This window comes from Ambystoma mexicanum, chromosome 5p (assembly GCF_040938575.1).
Source record: "Ambystoma mexicanum isolate Mex_15411 chromosome 5p, UKY_AmexF1_1, whole genome shotgun sequence".
Lineage (NCBI taxonomy): Eukaryota > Metazoa > Chordata > Amphibia > Caudata > Ambystomatidae > Ambystoma > Ambystoma mexicanum.
In genome coordinates, this window is record NC_090930.1 from 235216957 (window position 1) to 235231068 (window position 14112).

Below are 14112 nucleotides of genomic sequence, written 5' to 3' on the forward strand. Positions count from 1 at the left end.
CAACTAGACTAAAATCTACACGTCGTTAGAGATGCCATGACGACCTAGACAACGGGAAGCACATCTGTACAAATATATACACTGGACATTCCCACACCGATCTACACGAAGAATATACTATGACATAGGTGACAGGCATATTCACGGACGTGCATCTTTATTATTTTTACATAGGCTTTCAGAATGCAGAAACGCAAGACGCGTCATGAACTCATCTACAAAGCTTGCTCACGCTTCTCTTGAAACCAGTTACCACCATAAGAAATATAATGAAGACACGATACTGGTCATGGAACTATATGCTACTATAACCTAAAGCACCTATGCACCAAACGGACCACTTATGCACCAGGCCCAAGTAGGCCTCAAACAAGAGCTCCCGTGGACATTAGCAAAGCAAGGGTCTGGTTGCTGATCCTGCAGAACGGGCCCGGTGAAACAACCAGCCAAGGTCGCAATGTTGCAAACCCACATTCCAAGAACAAAGCATCAAAGGCACGATGTTGCAACCTCGCACTCCGCGCACCAACGTTAAGGTCACACCTGCAAATTAAACCAGACACACAGTGGAAAAGCAATATTAATTGTGCAGAATTCTGCCTCAAAACGGTCCCTCCCCACGTGACCAAGCCGAACCTGACGAGATGCCAAACCCAGGAGAGAAAAGGTGTCTGGATCCCTCGCTACGAGACACAGGCAGATACACTTGAAAGGTTCAATGGAAATCTGCGACAGTGGGAGCGGTCAGCCTTCCAACTATGAATAAATCCTCACATTGTCTGCACGTACCCATAGTGAAACATTGTTGCAATTGCAGGTACACCGAGAGCTGGGAACAGCGGTGGTCCCAGGCTGGGAAGCTCACGGGCGCACCAATCAGAACATGGGGCTCTTATCACTGACGCCAGTAATATTAACCAATCCTCAGAGTCTTCATGTAACAATTTTCATGTATCTAATTGTAGGGACAACCCAGATATATCACCTGACTACCCTTTGTCCACTAACATTGTCCTCTATATGTGTGCTATACTAACCCTACCACTCGAGCAACCAATTAAGAGTGGCGATAGGTTTTTTGTTAACTTTCTGAAGTGACGCAAATAGCGCGTCATAATACAGTAAAAAGGGCCTGCGAGCCCCACGATTGTGTGTGTGTCAGGACGGACGCGTACGCTCCTTGACCCATCCCTGCCGTTTTGTCTAATAAACAGCAGAGTCACCTTGCTCCTTGTGTGTGTCTCATACTCTATCTCATCTGGGATACACGGGAGGAGTTGAGGCCTCCCTGCCTGGAGGTCTGCGGACGGCCCGGCCGACCCCGGCAGAATTTCCCCCCGACACCTGTTTCTGAAGGCCCTGTCTCTTTGTGCAATGCAGAACTACACCGCAAATGTCTTTCGATTCTCCTCCACCCTTCATAGTGTCAAAGTAAATTAGCAGAGATTTAATGATGTTTAAACAACCAGCCACTAACCCCCCACAGTAAGACTTATGCCCATGATGGTATGTGACTTTTGTGACCTATTCTTTAATATGTAATATGTAATTCCAGCCTTAGACTTAGAGCCCCCTTTATTGTTTATCGGATGGACATTGCAGACCAGGCAGCCTCCTTAGCCAATTCATTCTGGATTGAATGAACACACGGTTAAGCCTGCCTACCAATAGATCAAGCGCTGCATTTAATGGTTGTATTTTGACCTATGCCAAAAGATAAATTAACCTGTACTTGAAAAACGTTCTTCCTAAGTGTCTAAGCCTACAGGTCGTATGGTAGTGAATGCATGGTAATGTGTGGCCAAAGTGCAAATGTCAAATGGTTATTTAACAAAGAAACAGCACCAAAGTTGCCAATCTCACATACCAGTTCGATGAGCCCAGCTGACCAATTGACCCTAGAAGCGTCATCGCTACACCACGTGCTCCCGAGCCAACCGCAGCTCTCCAACCCTATGGCATCTATAGGTGCTCACCCCTAGTGACCAATCCCAACAGTTCATGTGCCCCTTAGGCCTCCCCGCTGTTCGATGACTAAAAAGATGTATACAAGTAATTTGTAACATGTCTTCTGCAGAGCGCTCTCTGCGTGAGCAGAGTAGATTCTGCTTGCCCTATTTTAAATAAAGCCTTTTCTTATACCCAGCAGCACTTGGTCTTGGTCTCATTCCCTCCTGGGATGTGTCTTGATTGACTTCATTGGAAGAATTAACTGTATTTTTGGGGGCCTCTCACCTTCAGTACCTATTGGTAGATTCAACACTTGCCTCCAGAACATTCCTTCAATACATGTCCAAAACACCTCTCCACACTAGCCTCGTGCTTCGGCACCATATATAAAAGTAGGTATAGCTTTTTGAAGGTAGAATATCATTAATGGTTTTAGCGTGAAATTCCCAAACCTCCTATTTAGAATTTTCACATGAGCCAAAGCTGTTCTCATTTTTGATTTTACTTTGTTATAATACGGTGCATCCAATATTTGTTGATTAACATTGAGGCACAAGTATTTGTATTTATCCACCACAATCAGTGGAGTTTGTTGGAGAATCCGTAACTTATGGATCTTCTTGGTTGCAGTGGGCAAGGCATTAATCATCACTTTTGATTTACTTGTGGTAATGGTCAGTTTGTTCTGGACAGCATAAGCATCTAATTGATCCAGTAAAGCTTGTAAACATCTGGGCATATTTGCCAACAGAATCAAATCATCAGCATAAAGAGCCAGGGAATGGTAAACAGACCCAAGTGCGGGGAATCAGACTTGACCTTGTTAAATTCATTTGCTATGGCAAGTATGAAAAAGTTAAATAAAGAAGATGCCAGGAGACAACCCTGTTTGGGACCTCTACATATGTTAATATTTTGTGTAAGTCTACCATCAAGCGAGAGTCCTATCTGTATAGAGGAGTCAGTGTGAAACTCTTTTATCCAGAGCATCAAATAAGCAGGGCAGTTAGCCTTTATCAATTTGTCAAATAGCCTTTTCCTGTAAACCGAGTCACACGCGGTTTCAAAATCAATAAAGGCTGTAATGAATGGCTGTTTCTTTTCCCATTCTTGTTGTTTTATCGCATGCAAAACATGTACGTTTATGGCCATCCCCAAGCCAGGCATAAACCCTAATTGAAAAGGGTCATTGATGTTGTTATTACTAGACCATTTGTTGAAATCATTTAAGACTAATCTTGTGAACAATTTTCCCGGCACATCAAGAATAGCCACATGTCTATAGTTTTTTGGGGAGTGTCTGTACCATTTTTTATAGATGGAGACTATTATTGATTTTTGCCATATATGAGGTATTTTCTGGGTCTTTACTATTTGCGTGAAAATTACTTCTAGAATGCTCAACCAGGCTTCTGGGTGGGCCTTCATCATTACATTAGATAGCCCATCCGGGGCCTGCAGCTCTTGAGAAGCTGTTTTTCATGATGTTCACAAAAATGTCTTCCTGAAGTATATCTAACTGAGAAGGACTGGTGGCCGGCACAGAGGGAGTAGGGTTAGGCCAAAGATTGTCTTCCTACAAGGAGCTATAATACTCAACCCACACATCCTCAGGAACTGCATTTATTTGAATTGTAGACTGCTTGTCCACATATGCTGATTTAATGATGCCACATATAAGAGCTGAGCTTTTACATGTCAAAGAATTTAGCATTACTTGGGCATCATTCAATTGCATTTTGGCTTTATGCTGTTTTAGCCAATCTGCATATTTATTTTTGAGCTTTTTAGTTGCTCGAAATTTATCTAACTCAGGCAGATTACTCAGGTAGCGAATGTCCGCTTTCAACTTGGTTTTCACTTGTCTAATGCAGACATCATAGACATGAGAATGTATTTTTGTATGCTTCCTTGACACATGGCAAGGAGTCTTAAAATTATTTAATACCGCTATATAGGCCCTGTACTCAACATTTGGGTATAAGGTGTCAAAAGGGTAAGAGACAGCTACAATTAAGTTGTGCAATGTGAGAGGTGACCATTTAAAATGGTTACACTTGGCAGTTAGCATAAGCTGATATCTATTTGCTTCAGCAGAATCTCTACTATCAAATTCAGGCCAGGACCAGGTAAATGCCAGAATGTTATGGTCACTAGTGTTTTGTTCTAGAATTTTGAAGGTCTTCATTTGAGCAAAGAGATTCTTGTCGACATAGATGTAATCTATTAGTGACGACTGCTTGCCTCTCACCCATGTATGCTTGGGCGGAATATCATCAGTAGTACAGCCTTTTGCCATTAACAGTCCTCTCGATTTCATAATTTGACCAAGTGCTTGCTGGCTGCATGATACTTCAAGCCTTCCCCCGAGATACAATTCATATTCATATCACCAGCGACAATAGCAAAATCTATTGATACATCATTGGCCACTCTATCAAAACAATTTTCCAAATGTTTAAAAAAACAACCTTTCGCTTGCAGCTGAATGATTCCAATATAAATTCAAACATGCAATATTCACAGATTTAGCTCTTATTCCTACAAGCAGCATATGCTCATTCGGAGTTGCCCACGAAGTTAGAGTCAGGCCTGCCGAGGTTTTAGTTGCTACTGGCAAACCCGCCATCGGACAATCTTAACTCAAGAATTTAGCTGGCAGTAGGGTGATCTCATAATTATCCCAAATGGGGGAGACTTAAGCCAAACCTCCTGCAGTAGAATGATGTCAAATTCAGCCAACAGGGTGCATGATGAAGTTGTAAGGTGCTTGTGGCCATGAGTATTCCAGGATGCCAATTTAAAAGTGTGTTTTGGAGGAGTGTCAATTAGTTATAGATTGCCAGTATGTGCACTAGTAGATAGAAAAGTTATGGAACGAATGGCTGCTTGGTCTGTGATGGTGTATGAGACCATCATTGGAGTTGTGGCCCAGGCTCTATTGTTTTCAGGATCTTGAGCCCTTTGCGTATTTGGTTTATGGCTGGAAGTTATCTCATTCATGTTTACTAGCATAAAACCTAATTGATATATTTCAAGTCTGGCCTGCCATATGATGTTTCTAACCTACCCCGACTTCATCCAGAGCTTTATCGCTGATGTATCATAATGGTGTATAAATTCAATTTGCTCGAAATCTCCTGTGGTAATATCTTGTAAGTTCTCTATTGAAGTCATAATATTCAGCACCAAGGCTTTATTCAGCTCATATATTCCAAAGTCTCCCCCACAACATTGCAGTATTAAAGAAAAATGCACAGGGTGACTATTTTTAGGTGGGCTGATTTCGTGTTTGCCTTGCTCTTTACATAAAGGGATGTTACCAGACGTTAATTGAGCCACATGGGCACCTGAGTCATTAGATTTCATCTGTGCTGAAACTGGTAATGGTTTGCGCTGCGTCTGGGGTGCATTTGAGTGTTTCCACCCAGTTTGATCAGTATTTTTCACTGCAATTTGGTTATGCGCTGTAAAACTTGTAGAAGTTAAAGCAGGAGGGCCAGACACTAATTCTTTAATTGATTCATGTATTTCTTCACGTCTTTCCTGCAAGGTTTTGAAACTCGTCACTTGCCCTCGGTGTGGGAAAAACTACAATGCAAGTCCGACAGAGAATCTCGGCGCATAGGTCATGTGTCAAGAACTAAGTACAAGACAAGCCATTGGTCGAGAATTTTATGAAAGCTGGCTATACAGAAAGTGGTTCATACTAAAATCTATACAGGCACCATCACGTGGAGGCAATGTTGGTACCATTGTACACAGGCTCGAGCAATGATGGATATACTCCCTTGATTCAGTTAGACATGGCATGAATGTTGCTGTAGAGTGGAATAAACTATTCTAGTGCCTTGACATTAGGGTGAGACTCTACATGTCTCCAACATATTCTGGTTAGGCATCATGGAGACATAATTCTTCAGCCCTGACTGTTGGTTATAGCTGAAAGGCTCCAACTAATTTGATTTGCTGTCTGGCCGGAGTATATCTTATTGTCATGAACCACCACTCGCGCCCCTTCTGGACTTCCTAGCCCATGATGCATCGTACCACCGGGCGGTGTCCCTCTCAACATGGCATAAATCATGCTGCGCTCCAGTGTTTATGCCGGTGCGATGGACGCCTACAAAAAGGACACGCCCCTGCGGCGCTCTGCGTCTCAACGCTCCTATACTAGTTAGCGTTCCTTCCTCATATCGATTTTTTATCCCCCAACCCCGGAGCGGTTACTCCTCTTCCAGGCCGCTCACTCCTTCCTTCCTGGCTCCCTTCCTTGCTCGGTGCTTGAACCCGGCTTGTTTAGCTCTCGAGCAGCAACTTCCTTCCTGGTTCCGCGCTCAATTCTGAACGTAGTATTCCCTTGCTTTCTGGAATCCTGAACTCTCCCCCCGTCTCCATCCACGTCCACGCTCGATATAGAGGATCACCGGCCGTACCTGTTCAAGTCCAGGACCTCTCGGAAATCGGAGAAACCCACAAAGAAGAGAGCGGCGAAGGACAAACAAGTAGGATCGGGGCTTGAGTGTGACACTTAAGTCTTAGGGCCTCATTACACGGTAGGCGGTGAGCCATGGCGCTATTAGCGCCATGGCTCATGCCGGTAAAATACCGGCACCGCCTTGGCGGAAAGGGGATTTACCGCCCCATCCCAAGGTTGGAGGGACGGTAAATCCCCCTTCCGCCATTGCCCTTCCCCATTCCCATTTCTGCCCCATAGGGCTCAATGGGAATGGGGAAGGCGCTAATTACGGCACCGCAATTTAGCGGTGCCGTAATTAGCTCCGAGGTCCCTTAGCGGGTTGGTATTTAACGCCTGCAAAAAAGGGACCTCGTAGTAAGGCGGCAGGGATTTACCGGTACCGGTATTTTACTGGTAAAGGTAAATCCCTACCGCCTACCGTGTAATGAGGCCCTTAGTGTGAAAAGCTGTATGTCAGTGATTCATATCATGTATGCCCACACTGGCTCCACCCATTCTTTGTGAGTATCTGCAGCCTTGGTATCCCTAACTTTTCCCCTCAATTGCTTCATAGGGTCCTCTTTCATTTGTACATTTTTTAATTTTGTAATTTTTTAATTTTTAATTTTTTAATTTTTTGTGTCTTTATAATGGTACATTATCCTAGTGATTGTATAATTACTGGCACAGCACTACAAAGTGTTTGTTTATGCTGTTCCTTGTGTAAACAATGAGAAGGGAATAGTCCCATTTCTAGGTCTATGCATGATGCATATACACTTTGCTATAGTTGGGCGTTTCTCAGATCGCCCACATTCATGACTTGGTCAGAGTAAGGAACGGTGCAGTGCTGTGACACTCACAGGTAGGGACCACAGCATATCTCTTTTATTAGGGACTTTGTAGCATTCTGGCAACATAGACATAGCTGCATGAGATACGCTGATGCAGGCAAGCTCTCTACTTGAAACGGGTTGAACACTTTGTTAAGTACCTGCGTGAGTTTCACGCAAACTCCACTCTCCGTATTGAGTGGCTGTTGATCACCATACTGTATGATGTAGGGGTGAAGTAGAATGTGACAGGAGGACACAGTATTTTTTGTGCAGATGCCCACTAAAGAGAGACTTTATTATTTGTGTGCTTAGGCAAGCTCTCTGCTCTAAATGGGTTAAAGAGTTTTTAAGAACCCCCGTGAGTCGCACATGAACTCAACTTCAACTATTACAAACATCAAGTGCTGAACAGGGCCATTGCAGGCTCTCTGGTAACCACTACGAAGATTGTTTTGTCCCAGATGTACACCACGTTATGTTGTTACTAGGCACCTTTAGGAAAATGGATAACAAGTTGTTAGAAACAGGTGCCATGCTCTGATCCACTTGCAGGTCATCGGGATTCCGAGCAGCAATGATTGACACACTCCTCACAAGCAGGATAGCTGATTTAGTGCCTATTGAGAAGGCAGTTCACTGCATGATCTGCATTCAGCATAGACATCGCTAGAAATAAGTAGGCTACTGCTTCCTTTGCGTGATCCCAGAGCAGTTGATTCACTATGTGCCTATGTCACTTTCTGGCTTCACGGAACATATACCCCTGGTGCACTGTGGAGCACTGGAGCACTATGGATTAAGTCCTGAGTTTGCGCCTCTCTCCTAAACCACATTGGAGGTTAGTGCAAACATTTGTGATCACAAAAGATTTACATGCATAAATGTGATAAATGTGTAATGAAAGAGGTTGGATGATAATCAGAGTCTGTGTCTTTGTTTCCTGTAGAGTGAAGATTTGAAGACATCTTCCACTGGATTGTGTTTTTGAGTGTGAGGAAAGATTGACACCTCACTGATGTCCTGAAGAAGGTCATATCTATGCCATGCTACATTTGAAAGGCCTTATTTGCCGACTGAAACATATGTAGATGTTGTCAATTAGCTTATTTTGCTATTGTAAACATAAACACACCAATAGGAGACAAAGGTGTAAAAAATCAAATACTGTGCGGATATATATGAAAAGGGTCTTACTCAAGGGTTGACCTTTAGCATTGTTTAAAGTTGACATTGGCTGTGTGGGAAAGAAAGGTGGAATGAACTAGATGTTAAAACTGTGATTTACCTTTATAATTGTTTGATTTTAAGTTTGTGGTAAATTTTGGAATACATTAATTTTCTATAATTTTCCTTTTGTTAATTGTATCTGTCCAACCTCACCACCGAAGTACAATTTTGTATAAATCCATCTATGTACACATAATATTTTTGTTTTTCTAAAGAAGATGGGAATACATTGCCTCTGAAAGTAAAAACTAAGGATGACAACCTGTTACTCAGATATTAACTCGTCCCAATTCTAAATTACACCACCTCACACATATACCCATTGGTGGCATAGATCACACATAACTTAGACATTGGGAGCCAAAAACATTGAAACGTGTGGAGTTGACCCTGCTGCCAAAGTCAAGAGTTCATTCAGTGTCAGTGGCTTCCCACTGGTAGAATCAGGTGCTGGATGTGGTGCCAATTTCCATGCACCTAATACATGAGCCACATGCATTTTAGTTTTCTGGTGCTTGTGCAATTTCCAATACACACCATCCATATCATCCCAGTATAATTCCACAAGTTCCCGGGCTTTGTGATGGTACATTAGAAGGGCCACGTCTTAATATTTTCTTGCACAATGTTAACTGAACATCCTCTTCCACCCTTTTAGAGCACTGTTCTTTCACATGGAAATATCTCAACAGGGGTTTTTATTCCTGTGGCTTTCTTTCTAGGTGGTGATGTATTGAGGACGCAGATGTCATTGTCCTCGCTGCTGCTGATCTCATGATTAGACATGTTAAGATGTCCAACTAGTAAGGAGTAATTTAAATAGCAAAAATAACAAATATAAAAGACAATGACACAACAAATAAAGGCTTCTCTCTCAACCTCTCTAGCATTTGTGATGACTCTTCTAATGGAGTACTCTAGTGCTTCAGGTGTTTCAAGACTGGCTGTTACTAAAGCACCTTTAATTGGTAGAGGTTGATTCTGAACAACAACACCTAACAGGTACAATGAACAGGTAAAACCACATTTAAGGAAAAAAAGGCTGCAGCCCAGTATGGGCCACACAATCTACAAGGCGTTAGATGCTAGTTGAGACATATAAAACATAAATAATTGTTTTTTATAACACAATTAATACCTGCATTTGATTTCTAAGTGCAGATCTGGGATTTGAACCTTTGGTGCTCTCTGTCGTCTTGCTTCCAAGACTAGCACATTGCCTCTGTGCTATCCTCCATTCACGAGTTCACAGTATCTCATTGTTTATAGTATATGTCCTTCATACAGAATTTGTTAACGTTCTCCCAAGGCATGGACAAGATCATACATGCAATCATGGAAGAGAAAAAGTAGGAAGAAAGAAATCCCAGAGGGCACACAATGGCCACACACTTCTGAGTACACCACAGAAGGAGAAAAGTGGCAAAAGAAAAGCACTGAAATCGAGGGTAAAAGAAAGCACATTGTAGAAAAATATCCTCACCCAGCTCGGTTGAGAAAAATTACAGCTGTCAGGAGCAGTCCAGTGAAGAGCAAGCAGAAACACTGTCATCTTCCAGTTAAGATAAAGACAACACAGCTCTAAAGAGAAGAACGACCAAGTAAAATCAGAAGGAGAATGAAGACAACTTAGACACAGACACTCTTATCAATCCTTGGTCATCAAAATGGAAGCAACCAACACACATAGCAGCATACCTGATGAGGAGGTTGAGAACACCACTGGCCAAAAAAGCCAGAAACAAACTAGGGAATAAGTGTGCGAGACCAATCTGCCAAATGGAATTGCTGAAATACATAAAAACAGACAAAATAATGCTCACCTGCATGGGTAAATATACTAAACACATCACGAAATAGCTTGATGCATCTTGAAAATGATACCAAGATAGATTACTGCATGTAATCTATCTGCTCCCTCCTTTCCTGTCAAACTCTGTCTGGCCTCTCTTGGCCCTCTTCCTGCTCCCACATGTGATGCTAAAAACCTTGAGGTCATTTTCAACTCCGCACTCTCCTTCTCTCCTCACATTTCTGACATGTCTAAGAAGTCACAGTACCAACTGCACCTCCTCAGAGGTATTAATCCTTTCCTCTCCTTCCCCCAGAAGCTCACTGTCTCTATAGCTCTGGTTCTCTCTAGGCTGGACTACTGCAACAGCATCTTTCTAAATCTGCCTGCTTCTAGTCTCTGCCCTCTGCAACTCATCCAAAACAGGACCGTGAGCCTCAAACCAAGGGAATATATCCCTCAAGGACTCAAATCTATGCACTGGCTCTCAGTGGCTGTGAGGATTACGTTCAAAACCCTCTGAATTTTCCAAAAAGAATTCTGGGGCCTGCAACCTCAATACCTTCAACTCTCTCTTAATAAATATCTTCCTTCTCGCGCCATTCGATCCTCCGCCTCCATTTCCCTCAGGGTCAGTCGCTACTCCAAGCAACAAGTTGGTGGTAGATTTCTTTCCTTAGCTGGTGCCTCCCTCTGGAACAGCCTCCATGCCTCTCTGAAACGTGAGAACGATCATCTGTTCCGGAAGCACCTCAAGACCTGCCTCTTTGCTTCTGCTTTCTCTCTGCAACACTTGCACCCGGGGTATGTTTATGTATCCCTACAGTCTCCTACCAGCACTTGACACTTCATGTCTGCACTTACCCTTTCACTTGCCACCAGCTGGCTTCATTTTTTTATTTATTTGTATTTATTTGTTTATTTGTTTTACTGTGTGATCCCATGTACTGCACTGCCCCCTCCTCTTTCCCCTCACACTTTTCTCCTCCCCCTCCCCTGCACTTGCAAAAATCTCAATGTCACCTGGCCTAGTAAGATTGTTGTCGGTTTTCCCTTTGTTTTGCCTCCCTTGCCTCGCCGCGCCTTGGAACACTTGTGTATAGACGCATTATAAATGCCATATCATATCATGTCATATCATGTGTTGGGACCAATTTCAGAGATACTCCACCTGACTGATGAAGTAAAAGAGAAAAGGGAGGAGCATAGACCCAACGGTTTTGGGAAAATAGACCCCGAAAGCAATATGCCTACTGCAGAATATCGAAAGTACAATCAAAACAGAAAGGAAATGGGCCATCATACTATAAATTGAGCCTATTTTGAGTAAGCTGGCAACATCAAAGGCAACAGCATCCAAGGGCAAACAAACAATTATACACACCCATGTCCAACAATCTGCACACAGGTATCTGCTGTAGAAAAGCATGTCTGTGTCACTCTCTTCCACTTCTAGCGCGTAGTCTGTTCCAGCCACCTCCACCCAACCTCTTGCTATTCTACATATACCCAATCTGCATGACTGCAATGTGAGAAAGTTATGAAGATGTGCATTTGTATGCTAAATATTTGCCTCAACTCAATAGAAGAACCAGTGTGCCTAGAAAACTGTCATTGACAGCTGTGAGTATTTTTGTGTCAAGTAGCAATCGAGTAAAAAGGACATTAAATAAATTCAGTGTGTTTCTATTGCAAGCTGTTGCAGATGCAAGCTTCCAAATCATACCACAGTTTTGCAATTTCCAATTTGATTCAACATCGTATCCGGTTCCATTACAACAATGTGGAGGAACCTTAAATGTACAAACCCATGGACTATAATCTCTGCACAAGTATCTGCTGTAGAAAACCACATCTGTTTCACTCTTTTCCACGTCTATTGCTTCCTCTGTTCCAGCAACCTCCACCAAACCTCCTCCCATCCTACCTTTACCCAACCTGCACAAATGTGTTTGAAATATGACAATGGCATCATGGTGTGAAATCTCACCGTACAAAAGACCAATTTTACAAAACCAAAGCAATTGCTGCCACTACAAATATGTATACACACATTAAATGTATTCCTCTTCTATACCCTTATTTTACAAAATAGAAAACAAATTATAAAAAGAGGAGGCACAACAAACCCATACTTCAAATATTATTTGTGGCCTGAAATTGCATTGCTGAAACCATAATGCATCTGCATTTATTGGGGCAATTTGCACCGGAAAAACCATTCAATTTCTTTTGTACATTTGATTATTTGTTTATTTGACATTTAAATGGTGCATATACACAAAAGTTTCCAGGTGCCACATGACAAATTAGTGAGGGGCACATGGGAAGAAGAACAAAAACATTGATATTGGCCTTGTGGGAATACTACTGTGCAAGTGCAAGAACGGGGTGGTAAGTGCAGGGGTGGGAAGAGTTAGAGGGAGAAGTGCAGTAGTGAGGTGCCCAAAGAAGGGGGGGGCTTGGAAGGCAAGTGCTAGGGGGGCCAAGAAAGCAAGTGCGGGCGGAGAGAAGAAGGCAAGTGCAAGGAGAACATGGAGGGGGAAGGGAGGGTGAGTGTGGAGGACAAGCTGGGCCAGGTTGGGGCTAGTCCTGGGAAGAGAGCCTGAAGGCAGTGCTGTGAAGGGATGCTGAGGGGACAGGTGGGGGGTGGACTGGCCCCTGTATAACTCTGGAGGGGCCGGCCCCAGTTGCAGCAGCAGAGGGGACATTAGCACTGGACGGGAAGAGGGAAGGAAGAGGAGAAAAGGAAAGTCTTGTGATGTTTCCAGAACTTAAGAAGATCTGGCTCAAGTCTGAGGGGGCAGGGAGGCCCTTCCAGAGGGCGGAACCTGCTAAGGAATAGGATCTACCTCCTACCTTCTGTTTTGAAATACGTTTGACCGGCACAGAGTTGGAACAAGAGGACCAAAGAAATACGGTGGGGAGGTATTTAGGGAGGGAAAGCTGGATGTAGAGGCCACAGACAGTCTTGTGGATGATGCAAATAGTCTTGAATTTGATCCTTGCAGTCACAGGGAGCCAGTGAAGAGATTGTAGGGCTGGAAGGATGCAGTCCCTGGGCTTGAGGCCAAGGATAAGTCTTGCAGTTCTATTCTGGATTAGCTAAAGCGTCCAAAGGAAAGAAAGAGGCAGATTGAGGAAGAGGCTGTTACAATAGTCTATCCTCAAGAGAACCAGGGATCTGGAGACATTGATCTTCTGGTGGAAGGTGTGGAAAGGAAGAATGCTGTGAAGAGGTGAAACTGGAAGTTGAACTTTTTGGCAAGGTCCGTGATGTGTGAAGAGAAAGAGAGAGGGGTGTCAAAGGCGAACACAAGGTTTTTCTTTTTACCTCACACGTTGGTGAAGGGAGGGGATCCAACAAAGTGGCCAGTGTGTGTGTGGGGGAGTAAGAAGCCGGTATCCCAATCTGAAGGATATCAGTCTTACTGGCATTAAGGCAGAGCTTTTTCACAGAGCACCATGCCTGCATAGCAGTTAGGCAGTCAGGTATCAGAGAGGAAGAAGGGACGGTAGAGGATCTCTGCTTGAGGGAGTGTGTTGTCTGCGTAACACTAAAAACAAGGGGAGAAGGTGGAGATCAAGAGCGCCAGAGAGGCCAAGTAGATATTGAAGAGCCATGCCAATAGGATGAATGCCACAGGTAAAGAGTGTTGTGAGAAAAGGACCCAATTGCACTTGGGAGGATCTGTTTGATAGGAAGGAAGTCAACCACACCAGTGCCCAGTCATGGGGACGGTTTATGAGGATGGAGTGGTTGACCGTGTCAAAGGCAGATGACAAATTGAGGAGGATCAGAACAGAGGGCGTGTTAGAGTCAAAGGTTAGAGAGCAGGTCTTCATGG